Source organism: Chlamydotis macqueenii, chromosome 3, assembly GCF_036417535.1.
Source record: "Chlamydotis macqueenii isolate bChlMac1 chromosome 3, bChlMac1.mat, whole genome shotgun sequence".
In the NCBI taxonomy this organism is placed as follows: Eukaryota; Metazoa; Chordata; class Aves; order Otidiformes; family Otididae; genus Chlamydotis; species Chlamydotis macqueenii.
This window is the reverse complement of record NC_141558.1, coordinates 124,728,977-124,743,424: the sequence shown is the minus strand read 5'-3', so window position 1 is coordinate 124,743,424 and position 14,448 is coordinate 124,728,977.

Below are 14,448 nucleotides of genomic sequence, written 5' to 3'. Positions count from 1 at the left end.
CGTACTTATATATTAGTTGCACAGCCACTGAAGTCAATGGGGATTTTACCTGCAGAAGAATACGAAGGCTGGATTCTATAGTGCCTTGTTGTGATCACATCTCTTTCATTATAAACGCATAAATGAATGCGCAGCACTGATACGCTGGTAATGAATAGCTTCAGAGAAATCACAAATATTACCCAGAATGTGCTTTGCGTGGAATGCAGGGAACAACATTAAGTCTGTTTTCCTATCTTCCCCTACTGTGCTTCAGTGACTGTGTACTGCTCCCTGTTTTGAAGGCTGCCCAACTCCGACATAACACGAATCACCCCTCACTGTATTGCCTATGCAGGGCTGGAGCGTAATTTGGACCTCCTGGTTGCAATGAAGTAGCTACGCTCAGAGATTTTAGGGAAAGCCAGCCCGTGGCAGTACTCCAGCACCCCCGAGAACTATAAATCCTGCTGGACCTGGTCCTGGCTGGCTCTTTCCCTCTCCCCTCTGTGCCGTGCTGTGCCACACCAAGAGCTGGCGGGGAGGGCGGTGGCCCAGCCGCTGCGGCTGTTGGGGCGTCAGGACAGCCTTGCGGGGTAGAAAACCCCAGCTGCAGCATCCCACAGAGCCCATCAGTGCCATTGCTGAGAGGTCAGCGGCAGGGGGAAGGCAGCTGCTGAGCTGAGCTGCCTCAGCCTGTTTTCTGTGCCCTGCTGCCATCTCCCCTTCGCAGCCAGCCAGCCAGGGCAGGCAGGAAGCTGGCTGCCTGTACCTGCCCCACTGTTTCCCACTGGGGCAAGGGACTGGTGCCTTTCCATCCAGATGCTAGAGATGACCCACAGACAGCTTCCTTCCCAATGTTGTGAATAGCCTTGGAGTCTATCACTGCTGTCAGGCTCAACCGCACAAACACTAGCAGCTCTCTAAGAACACAGCCAGTCATGTTCTTTAGGCATGTGAGCAACAACCTACAGTGTAATAAAATGTGAAAAATGGTTCACGGCTACAAGGGGAGCTAGCCCCCAAAACAATGCCCGTCCTCTCCACAACAGGGCACACTGAAGCAGGTTACTAAATGAGCAAGGAGACGTTTACTACCCAACAAACGATGCTGTATTTACCTACTCTTCTTTCACAGTGGAAATACGAAGTATATCTGTTTTAAAAAAAGGCAAGTGGCCTAAACATCAGAGCATTGCACAGGTGAGCAAGTGTCTGTTCAGAAGTTTGACCTTTCCATTAACAGTGAATTTAGTTTCCTAATAGAGGCTATGAGACATGTCTTTTGGGTACTCATCAACATGTTTCCCTTGGCCTGCAAGGGGCTGCTTTAGAAGCTGCTGCACAAACTCAGCATGGTGTGGGAATGTCCAGATAGGCAGCTCCACTAGTCCTTGTAGAACACCCCAAAAACATGAGGGAACCCCAAATGGGTTATGAATCTGGCCCACGCTCTTCACTAACCTTCAAAACTTCATGGTTAGTGTTGCACTCTCCATTTGCAATCTTGGGTGAGGACTCAAACGACACAGGAGCTGCAAGGAGATGGTAGTGTAAGTGAAAAAAACTGGTCATTCATCAGATTGGCCCTGATTTGAAGCAGCAAGACTAGGACTTGACCAGCCTCATATGCTCATGGTGTCATCTACGTGTCTTGGAGACACAAAGGTCCCTGGAACAGCACACAGGCAGCCCCCACTGCTCTGAAAAGCTTAAGGGAGTTTTATTTTTGAGAACCAGTGTCTGATTACTCCACAGCAAAGACAGTTCCATAGAAGCAAGAGGGATAGAGAAAGAGCCCAATTTATATTAAAAAATATCGATGAAATCCAGTGTTACGAACTGTTATGACTGATTTAAGACTTCTATTTTCTTTAACACTTTTCAATTATTTCCCCCTCACACACACACTATTCATCAGCTTAGAAAAAAATCTCTCAGGCCAGCATGCAGATTTTCAGCCTCAATCGCTACAGTACATGCGTTCTAGATCTGAGAGGCCAAAAAACATCTATTTGACTAAAGAGCTATACGGCAGCCATAAAAATTATGGATCACAGAAATAAGCAATTAGTGTTATCTTCAATTGCTTTATTGGCAGTATTCACTCGTTAGAATAGAGGCAGCAGTAAAACAGATTGCAACATACTGTATAACAGCATATGGGATTTTACATTATAATGCTCTTCTCTGCCAAGAAGTCATATTTTCATTTGAATGCATGGAACAGATTATCACAGGGTTTCCAGCATTAGAAGCGGATGACCCCCTCTCTCTCTGCCTCTCCTCCTCCCCTCCCCCCAGCCTCTTGGCTATTAGGCCGTTTTTTAGGTTACGACTACATCAAAATAAGCAGAACAACAGAGAGGTAATAAGGGAGCTCTGACTACCGAATACCGACTTGTGCTCCGAGACCCCTGGCTCACGCAGGCTGGGCATGTCACAGAGCTATGGAGATAATAAACTCAGCCGTGAAGGCAGTGGGTAGACGAGGAGTTGAGGGTTTGCCAGTCTTTTCACCCAGCTGGCTTCAGCTCTAGAGGAAGCTGCTTGCCCGCCCATCTAATCACAGCTGAAGTGCCACAAAGGCAGCCACTAGCAAGAGGGCTGGAAATAAAACAATAGGAATAATAAGAGGGGGAAAAACAGATTCTTTATACTGTATTTAACATTAGGGATATTTTCTGCAATTGTCTGTCTGTGTCCGTAGCTCATCTTTACAGAGCAATGCCAGCGTTTCAGCGCAGAGAATTGATTCCCCTCAGGACCGATACGCAAGGCCTGTGGTTCACCTGCACGTCAGCAACCCATGTGCAAATACTAATATCCAGCACATTATGGAAATTAAAGAGAGCATCCTATATCACACTACAACTGTTCTGTTCAAATACAAACATAGCCTCCTTCTAGCAGCACGATACTGAAATTGAAAGACGCTGAAAGCATCACAAACCCAAAAAGACAGCTTGTACAGGAGTTGTACTCAAAGGCGATTCAAGAAATATTTGTCTCCAAACGTACTTCTTTTGAAGTGTCTATATATTGTCAAGGGGAGAGAAGAGGGGGGAGAAAGGGGCTACATGCTTAAACAAAACACCGAGGGGAAAAAGCACTTGCCACTCTAGGAACACAGGAACTAGAAAAGCTAAGAGGCATAGGTAGTAATTTACCAGAACAAAGAAATTGGATAGAATTAGGTTTCATGTGTTACTATTTGTTCAGCTTTAATGAAAGCCAAATAATTTGATAAAGCCTCAATTCCCATCTGTATCTCTGAATTTCTGCACATATCCAAGACAGTTTCTGTGGAATGCATTTCAGATTTTAGAACTTTCAATTTTGGAATTCAGAAGTTTAGCTTCATTAGCAGAACAGCACTATTAAATGATGATAAACAAATTAATATGTTGAACTACATACAACTCTTCAATATGCATTCGCCCTTTCAGAGTAGTGCTTTCTTAAAGGGCAAGAGCCCAACCACCCTGTCTTACATCATCCTTAAATATAAAAAATTTCCTTTCTTAGCAGTGATTAAACGCTTTGAAACATTTAATGATCTGCCATCCTCTCAATTTCTGTGTTGGACACTACAGTCAATCTCAATGCTATTTGCCACAAACATCAGCTTGAAGATTTTGCCTCAGAAAGAGCTACAGAAATATTAGCAATTAAAAGGTGGGCTTTTATGTGTTCTGGATAACTTGCTGGGCAAATCAGTGTTTTGCATGCATGTATGAGGGGAAAAAAATTCAGGGAACATGAGGGGGATTTCTAAACTGTTGAGAGAGGAGACTCTCCTCTCTGTGTTGTGGTTCAGCACCCTTTACCTGTGTGTCATTGTATTCAACAACTGTGAAACACTTCGAGAAAGCAAACCTTCATTTTTGGGGAACGGGGAAGGGGAACTGGCAGGCATTTTCCAAAAAACGCTCACAGAAGGATAGCTGCTTCCTCCTTCCTCCAAGATGTTCAGCCCAGGCATTCGGCTTCTCCTTTGGTAAACAACAGCGTAAACTAAAATGAGCCACAAAGAATGGTGGGGCTGGCCTTACACCTACTGCACAGGAGGCCACAAGTGGGACAACAGCCTGGTAAGAAACTTCTAGTGAACAGGTATGTATTGCTATAGCGACCCTCCCCATCGCTAACAGTGCACTGATGTGCCACGTGCATTCAGTTAGTTAAATCTCCCTGCCGTCACCATCCCTGACAATAAACCTAGGGGAATTTGTTGTTATCCTCAGTGGTAGCAGCTCCCAGCACTTGTCAAAAACACTGGCCGCTCCATTCAGGTGCTAAAACGCGAGCGCTTCCACAAAGCTGTCCTCATACAAGGATGCACTTTTCTAACACTGAGAAGATTTGTTAGTTTTTCCTCCCTTCTTTGAAAAGCTAAGGGCTTCGTGCAAGAAGCTGTCCACTATCAGTGCTCAGCGACCCCAGCGGGATCTGATGGCACTACAAGTTACACAGGATTGAGCTGTTTGGGGAACTGAGAAAAAAGGGAACGCAAGTAGTCTACTGCCTGCTCATCACTATGCAAAATCAGTGAAGGCAGCACAAGCAACAAACTCAGGATGCCTTGGAATGCCGAGAGTGTTCACTTATAAAAATCAGTAAAAAGCATCTGCTTTTCGTACGATTAAACTCTGTATAATAGCAACCTTTTCCCCCTTTCGCTGTATTTAGCAGCTGTTGCAGCCCAGCTCTTGGAAAAGAGGAGTACACATCACAAAGCAGTGTTGGAATCAAGCTGAGCTTTCTTGTCTGTGTTAGGTTCCAGGCTCAAGGGACTCCATGTTTTGAAAATGTCACTGTGCTATTTTTTCACTGAAGGTGGGCTTACCAAGTCAGGTGACAACAGCTACAAAAGGTAGTAGAAAAAGAAAAGATTCTTCTATCCTACTTTTTGCGCGTAACCATTAGTGCTATTTAATTAAGCATTCTTGGAGAAAATGCAAAGATGAGTTCAGCTCTGTAAAAGAATAACGCATTGCAACGCAACTGTCAGATCCCTGACATCCTCTTGCGTAAAGGAAAGATGAAGGGCAGCTCCCACAAGATAGCAAGTGGTCACTGTTTTCTGAAAGGAAGCACACGTTCATGACTAATCTTGTAACCAATAATCTGATACAAAACATCCCGCCCATCCTTGACCAAATCTGTGGCAGGATGTAACGGTTACAATGCAAGGACAAGTTCAGGCAAAAATATTTTAATGTTTTGTACAGTATCCAGTAACCGAAATGCTTGCTCCAGGGATGGGGACTGACCTCACATTAACCTGCACATGTACCCAGATTAAGGGCATTACATCGAGAAAGGCTCATTTTTTTTCCACCCCTCTTTCACCTCTCGCCTGCTCCTTTCCACAAAAGTCCAAAGATCTCAGCCAACCAAAGCCTGCAGCACTAAGGGTAGGAGAATGGGAGGTGTCTTCTTTCCAGGGGGAGTGAGGAAGGAAAGAGAAAGTTGTTTTATTTTGGCTCAGTTCTGTAATGAATTTGTGAGTTGCAGAAATTGATCTGTCATAGTGCAACAGATTGTAGCTTGATCTGCCAACAAATTGCAGGCAACAGTAGGTAATGACTAATTGCAAGTGTCAGGGTTTTTTGTTTGGTTTTTGTTTTTGTTTTTTAAGGAAAGGTAATCTTTTCTGAAGGAATATAGGGACTATGATAAAATGAAAAGGTAACAAAAAACTTGCCTTTTTTTGGGCAAATGTTACCAATAAATAACAGCGTCTGTACTCAGGTTACAGTTTATACCCTGTGGACCACCCTTAATGGCCTCAGCCCTTCCTTGGTTCAGGACCTTGTTAGGACTTAGGATTGCCCACCCCTACCAGTTAGAGCTCCCTAAAACTTTGAGCTGGCTAATATCAGTCTGCAGAGACCCACGGACTGCCACGAAGCATGTCGATAAGTACCCACTGACAGACCAGTACAAGGAACTTTACCTGGTTTTAATCAAGCTGGATTTCCAGTTAAATCTGCCAGGAAGTAGAGGCCACAGACCAAAAGACAAACTACTCTCCAATTTAGGGTAACAAAACAGCAGTTGTCTTCTGACACCAGTTCCCTCTCTGAGGACTCTGTAGGTTGTGCTGTCTCCTTTGCTTCAGTATAACAGATAAAGAGGAAGGAAAGTAGTCTTTTTTATCTTATTTCTGATTTTTTTTTGGTTTCTTTGTTTCTGACTGAGTCAGAAACTCAGAATCAGTCTCAACACTGGATTTTAGGAAGTTCACCCACAACCCAGTCTAGGGAAAGACCAGAACATCTATGAGTATTGGACCAAAACAGGGGCGGGGGGGGCGGGAAGAAACAGGAAGACAAGTAACCCCAGGGGAAAAAAATAAAAATCAAACAAAGCTTTCCTAGCACATAGGGGGGAAAAAAAAAACAACTCAAAAACCACAGATCTGAAATAAAATTTATAAAAATGAAAAAGAGCACTGCATTTTATTCATTGTCATCTTTTCCAACACCACTGGAAATTTAGACTCCTCTGCAGCTCACTGGTCTTGTAGCCTGTGGCAGGGTCACTGAAGACCCTTAGAGTTACACTGTGCGCAGACAGGAGGAGACAGAAGCAGAGTCATCCCCAGAAAGGGCACACGGATGAGCAGTACAGTGTCACCTAAATGCCACACTTGTGTTCTTGAAAGGCAGCACATTTCAGAGGGGAAAACATACATCCACATCTTGATAGCTACAAGCTTGCTTAAACTACTTACATTTATTGTAAAACTGTCTCAGCTTTTCAACTTCTGTGCTGCAGACAACTTAAAATCCAGATTTTCAGCACAAATCTCCAGCTTCACATCGTCACCTATATCTTTTACATTTAAACACTACATGACAGCAGAGCCATTTGACAACAGTAATATAGTGCAGCTAACACATACGTAGCATGGTGTTGACAGGGGTATTGTGATGAGCGAACATTGGTCTAGACAAGAGCCAAACACCAGTACTGAGAACAATGGAGCATCCTTTACAAGCCACAGGCAAGAAGGAGACAGCTTTCAGGAAAAGGAAACATTTCACTTTGGATTGTGGATTGTGTAGGTCATGTAGGGTGAAGTACATACAGCACAAACTTGCTGTATAATCCCAGGATAGGGCTAGCAAGGGTAAGGGGTGATACCTAAACACTGCTAGCCCTCAGCACAATGAAGAGTTCTGTTCACTGTGAATATTCAGAAATACAAGCATAAAACTCAGTATTTGCAAGTGTCTGTGCTAATGTAATTTGACCTCTCGTTGTTCAGGTAAAGCAAACATGACAAGGTCACTGCATATTTCAGTTGCAGTTCTTTTTATTTTAATATGGGAAATTGTCGTATTTGCGAGTATTTTTTCCAGACTTTGCTCAGACCTCTTCAGCTCAAATTCACTTAACAGGAAAGTGCTTATGTTTGATTTAAGCAGAAGCTAAGTCTGCGTACTCAAATATCCTTAAAGGGAATTGTATTTTACAAATCAGAGATATATTGCTAACAAAGACATTCTGCTTTTCCTCTGCAAAAAAGTCAGAAAGCTTACAAGTAACTGTTGACTACTCAAGTAAGAAGTTAAGACAGATTTTTAGTCAGTTCACAGTATTTATTATTTTAATTCATCTAAGAAGGAATAAGAGAAAAGCAAGAACTGAGTTCAACTAGAAGTCTCTATTTGCAGGAAGGCAGCCTGGTAAATTTTTGTATTATTTACAAAAGAAAAGGAAGTGGAGAAGAGAAATCCTAATGACTAAACATGAAGTTAAGGTGCCATAGAGTGTGTATATCTTCCAGAGTGCCCTGGATATTCTTAACCAATGTTTTACTGTTACTTACTTGTACTATTTTTATTTATTCAGCAATGTGATTATTTCTAACTTACCTCAAGTGCCAGACATACAGGAAAAGACACTTAATAAAGTGCATTAATAAAGTGAGGATCATTTAATGATCCTGCTCATTTTATAATGATCAGGCTGTTAAAAGCTCATGTAGTACATTGATTCTTATTCTACAGTCACCAGGAGACTAGAGGCAACTAAGAAAGGGAAAAATATTAGAAGCAGTTCTGGCTAACTACTCCAACCCAGTTACCAAACTCTGACAAGACCAAAGGCAGAAAACAAAGAGCACAAAGTGGAAATAAAACCCAGACCTCAAAGAGAAGTAGCACTTCTTTGCACGGAGAATTCTTAGCTGATAAACTGCCAGTGAGCAATAACTTCAAAATTGTCATCGCATAGTTCTTGTAATACAGCATCCTGTCGCTGATAGCAACCAATACTGAATGCAACAAGGATTCTTCTCTACCTAAACTGTGCGATACAGTAGCATGGGGGAAATGTATTCCTCCACCCCAGCTAATCAATATCTTATGCCTGCATGAAGAGTAGCAACAGCTCTTACTTAAATCCTGGTTGGAAGGACTGTAAACTACAATTTGAGTATTAAAAGTAAATCCATGTTAGGCATTATTAATGTAAATTGTTTGGGCTTCTTTTTACCCTGCAGCTCTGAGTTCCGCAAGTTAAATGCACACACTGTGTGCTGTACTTTTTCACTCACTCTAATGAATCACTCTTTGGCCCGTTGTTGTTCTATTTTGAGTTCTCTCTTTTTCTTTTGTTACAGACAAACGTAATGAGAAGCAGCAGACTGGCCTGATCTATGCCCTTCATTATTTTATATGCCTCTGCCACATTTCCTCCTGCTCTTCTTCTTTCCAAACTAAATAATAATCCTGCCCTTTTTAATGTAGCCTTATATGAAAGGCTCTCAGATGGCTTTACTCATTTTCTTTGCCCTTCTCTGGACCATTTCTATTTCTGTTATGTCTTTGAGATAAGGTGACCAAAAGCGAACATGACTTTCAAGGAAAGGACATGCCATTGATTCATATGGCGGCATTAAAATATTTTCTTCTTTATGATTTATCCTCTTTGACCACCCTCACATTGTATTCTGTTTCTTTCTGACTGACAACTAGCATTGTCCTACAGAGCAGCCATCTTAATTGAGCCGACTTCATTGACTCTCACGCTAGCGCTAATTCAAACCGTAAAAGCATGCCGGAGAATCTGAATTTCATTGTATACCATTTCATTATATTTGCCAAGTACACAGTCTGATTAGTCCAGGAATTCCTCAAAGTGTTACGAAACACCGATTAGCCAAAATTGTTTAGTATGGTCAGCATCCCATGTCAGCTCCTACGGAAAGGAGGTAAGTAGCAGGGGCTGTAGGGGAGGAGAGGAAGGCAGAGGATGCAAGGAAGGCCAATTTATTCCTAAGCTTGGTTTCCTCTTCTTCAACAGGTGTTAAACTCAAACCAGATCTACTCTGAAGTTATTACGATTCCTTTACGAGGTCTTTTTGCAGCACTCTGAAAAACCTTGAAAGGCTAAATATACTCAATCCACTAGTACTCTTTTCTGCCCTACTTTGCTAGCCCTTTAAAATAAATCTCAGTCACGCTGTTAGCATAAATCAGAGTTCCTTCTCATCCTGGAAATACCATCGTGCTCTGCATTGCCCAAACTGTGCTTATTTACGCCTGTGACATACATATACATGTGCCAGGTGCCCCAATTATTTTCTGACTGCAGTTTGGCTGAACTCATCTAAGCATTTAAGCCAAATGTTTAGCCTTAAGTCAATGTAACACAAATTTACCTAAGAATTTCTCCTAAGCTTAAGGCTATGATTTAGGGAAACACTTAAGTGTGCACATTTACCTAATTAAGCACATGTGGTAAGCATGACTTCATATGCTTAACGACCTTACAGGGCTAAGTGAAGAATGTCTCAAATGAAGACAATGTATTTACAGTGGGATAAAAAGGGGGAGGCTTAAAATTCTATTTTTAATCACAAATTTTGAACCAGTCCTTAAGCATTAGCATCTAGATCAGCAATTCTTCATGTTCATATCATCAAAAATATCAAGACATCACTGTCTTGCTTTTTGTTCCTTGTTGTTCCTCACAAGTAGCAACTGCAGGAGGAAGTAGGATAGAGGTTAATTTTTGTGGGTTTTCTTTCCTCTTTTAAAAATCTGTTGATAAATGCATCACTGAAAGACACTGAATCAGAGCCCAGAAACTGTGAAATTTAAGGATATGTGAAGCATGCACAGAGAGAACATATGCTTCCCCAATGTCCTCAAATCTGCTCCAGTCCTAATCTTGGAAGGACCATCTCTGATAGTGAGGCAGTAAATGAAACCTCAGTCCCTCCGTCAAACACAGGAGCACAAGTGCCCATAGCGGCAGGAGTTTTACTGCTACAAAAATTGGGAACTGAACCAAGAACATCAACACAAAGGCCACTGGAAAGCCATTAGTCTTTTGCTCACCGAATTACAACTAGAGATAGGCAAATTTATTTTAATAACAGAAAGACCAAACCAAACATTTATCCAAAACCTTATCAGATATAAACCAGACCTTTTTTAAGCTTTGAAAGTGGTCATATACTTTCATTATAATTATTCTAGTTTGTATGTTCTTGAGTTTCCTGGCTTTGGATAAGAGTACCTGAAATGTCAAGATACCAAAAGCTCCTGCAGTATATTCAATCTGTTTTACAGATTCAGGAAGCTCAGATAGTTAAAGTACAGTTAAGTTTGCCCGATGCATAAAAATAGTAACTGACTTGAAGAAGTAAAAAATTTCTCATTTCTGCCCTTACAGTGTACCAGCGTCAGGGGGACAGCCATATAGAAAGCTGAATTAGTACAGAATAAACAACAGAATGGAAGATTTAGGGTCTTCAACAGTAGTCAGTAAACTTTACTTTAACGTAAGATGGAAATAAGCATTTAACTTAGGGGCACTACAGTAATACCAGTGACAATGTTTTGGGTTTTTTTTCTTTTTTTTTTCTTTTGAATTTAATGTTAACAAGTGTACTGAAAACGTAAGTATTACATTATTTCCTTGACCTGTCAAGAAGAATGAAGACGAAGAAATGCGGATTCTTAATTTTAGGATGGAAAGAAGAAGAAAAAAAAAAAAACAACAACAACAACAAAAACAACCAGTGCTCCAAAAAGTGAAAGGATCATTTGAATGAAACAGGTATCCACTTCAAGCTTTACTAGAGTACAGAGATCTTGATCAAGAGAGGCTGTTTCAATCCAGGTGTCTTTATCAAGCAAAGGTTGACGTATATACCCAACATGAAGGAGCTTTGTGATTGGTAACAAACGTCTGCCAAGGCTATGATGACAACAAAGCAGTAGACATGTGTAGCTTTCAGTAAATGGTGTTTGAACATAGGTCTTTAGAGATGAATGGCTAGCAAGCTGGCTTGCTTGCCAGCCTCACCTCACTGTCACCTAACTTACAACAGTTCCTTAGAGGAAAACACATTATGTAGCACAATGTCTACAGTAAGAATAATTATACATACTAAAACTTCCATGCACTGTGTGGGCCTTGTCTTGTTCAGACACCAAGCTAGTCTGTCAGGCATTATGGACTGAACTGCTTCTGTTGATTTTATTTAGGCAAAATCTTTTGGAACAGCCAGTGCAAATTGATTACTACTGAGTTACCAGGTGTACAAGTAATTACATGCAAAAGAAGAGGTTCTTAGCTGCCTAAACAGAGAATAAGGCCTTAGATCTAGAGTCATAAAATACAGACACATTAAACTCTGGGAATTCAAAAACTAAGGAAGATAATGTCTGGAAGAAATTATTTACATTACTTTTTTTTTTTTTCAACTCACTTGCACAGCCTTAGTTCACACTAAAGCAGAGACAGATAAGCAGAATTGTCCTGACACAAGTCCTAGTGAAGTGGGCCACTAGTACCAGGCCCAAGAAAGCTAAGCAACACAAGACTGAGTCTACCCTGATGGTGTGTCATTCCAGCAAGTCACTTCTCTGTGCTCTGCTGCTTAGTAATAAACCAGGCACAAATGCCAGCAGGGAAATACAGAGCTCTAACAGGTCCCCTAGCCTGGACAGCCAAGGGAGCTGGCCTCCATACCTTGGGGAAGCGGGCATTGACCCCACAGCTGAGAGACACACAACAGATCTTTCCACTGTATTTCTTGTTTGGTATATGCTTAAACAGCTGTTGAATGAGAGACTGCCTTCAAGGTTGCTCAAAAAGGATTTAAAACAACTGCCTCAAAATTAGTACTAGGAAAAAAAAAAAAAAAACAGCAGCAATTATAGCAGCCTAAATCAATTAGCTATGTTGTTTCTTTGTGTAGCTGGTGATGGCTCCTCATCCAAAGAACAATCCATTCCCATCACTCTTTATCAAACGTTACCTTACAACGTGTCCAGCCCTCAAGATCATCAGAATCATTATGACCTGATATCCTGCAGGTAAAGACTTGACTTTCTGCTGATTTATTTAAAAAAAAATTCTTATATTTTACTGCTCACATGTACTCTCTAGAGTGTGGTCACATGACCAGTATAATGACAATCTGTCTCTCTGCTAACATTTCTCTACTTTGGTTATTTGTTTGATAAAGTGAGGAGCTTCCCTTTTGTTGCCCTTCATCAGAGCTTAATGTCTTTACTTTGGGATCAATATACTTTATGAATAATTTTATTTCCTTCTATTTTTATGGTCTTTTCTCCTCATTATCATACTGAGTTTATTAGCTGGTGCTGTCAGTATCTTTACCCTGTCATATGTTCCTGAGGTACAGTAAATATCACTTGTGTTGTAATTAATATGCACACCCTCTGCAGTAATTAAAGCACAGACCCCTTCAACCAGCTGAGCTTCCTACACTAATTCCACCTTATCTTCATAATGAACTTATTGTAATCTGAAACTACCAGTGAATATTGTTCAGTAAGGATAGAAGAATGAAATCTAACGAGATGCAATAATATTTGTGAACATGTTAATATGAAAAAAATTATTTTAATTAGCCCTAAATCTAATTAAATTTCCTGTACAATCAAAATCCCCCCATTTATCCCACAAAACCACTGGTGGTGCAACACTAGTGCCCCTTCAGAGATTTACACAAAGATGGAGACCAGATACCTCATCATCTACCCAGGAAATTCTCCAAGTTACCTATCTAGAGGGTTCCCTGCCCACAGACGATTACAGAAAGGACTTAGAATCTCTGTTCAGGGTTGCAATTTGGAAGTGAGATGGGAAGGTGAAGATGGAGAGGCAATTCAAGCCCCCTGAAAAGGGACTCAGCGACAAAACCGTTTGGCAAACGTTTCTGACAAGAGAGGGGAAAGGAACACTGAATATATAAACACAATAGTATAGTGCAGAATAATTAGAGGGGGACTGCATACAAGAAATTCAGTTCTTATTTTCTGAAAACATTTCCATATGGGAGACTAGCGCCTAAGGTGCAGACTCACACAATAGGAAGAAAACTGGCAGGCTACATAGACTGAAAATTGGCTGAAGGGCAAGAAACAAACAGTGGAAGTAAATGGGATTATTTCAAGGTGGAAAGAGGTTACCAGTAGGGTACAGCCCAGCTTTCTAATTATTCACAGTAATGACTTGGACGATAGTACGGAAAGGATCGTTTCCAAGATTCTAGTAACTGGGAAGCACAGCAGTAATAAATACCAATGTAATCCAATAGCCATTTCATTAATAGTTAATTTGAGAACCAGAGAAGGTGCATAGGAAAGTGTTTGCATGTATCATGAGGCAGGATTGAGACATGCAACAGCACAAAACAGAATGACCTTCCCTTGTAAATGGTCATTCTAGAAGAGGCTTAAGCCACAGCCGTTGAGCAGCTCCTTGTGCTTTATTGATTGATGTCAACCTGTCCAGTTCCAGAGCGTTAACTTCACTTTAAAATGTGCCCTTTTCTGTCATTCTTTTCCTGTAACCCCCTAAACATGCCTCATTTCCTACACCAAAAAATTACGTGGTCAGATATTGATTCATGACTCTCTAGCTGACACCTGAATAGTGAGAAAACAAATTGACTTAAAGACATACGTGGATAAATAAGTAAAGGAAGCAAAAAAAAACCCCACCTAAATTTCTGCTAAACCAGACTGATACAATCTAGTGACTTGGAGAGCAGTATGATTATTCTCTTCCATCAAACTATGGAGAGCTGTCCTAAAATGAGATTTTTCCCAAATTCCCCAAAAAGAGGAGGAAGAGTCAATTTCCTCAAGCCATTGTGGATAAACCCTTGGTCCTGAAAAAAATGACATCATTATTATTTTTTCCTGACTCATGAAAGAATTCAAATATAGATGATTTCACTCACCTTCCAGACCCTATAAGGTACACAGCCAATCAAAGGAAGAAAAAATTATATATATATATATATATATATATATATATATATATACACACACACACACCACAGTGCTTCATCTGTTCAAAATTCACTAGGTAACCCTCACACCTCAAATGCACCACTGCGGAAAAACTACCTTGTTTGCCAACACCGAGATGACAAAAAAAGCAAACTATGCCCAAGTACAG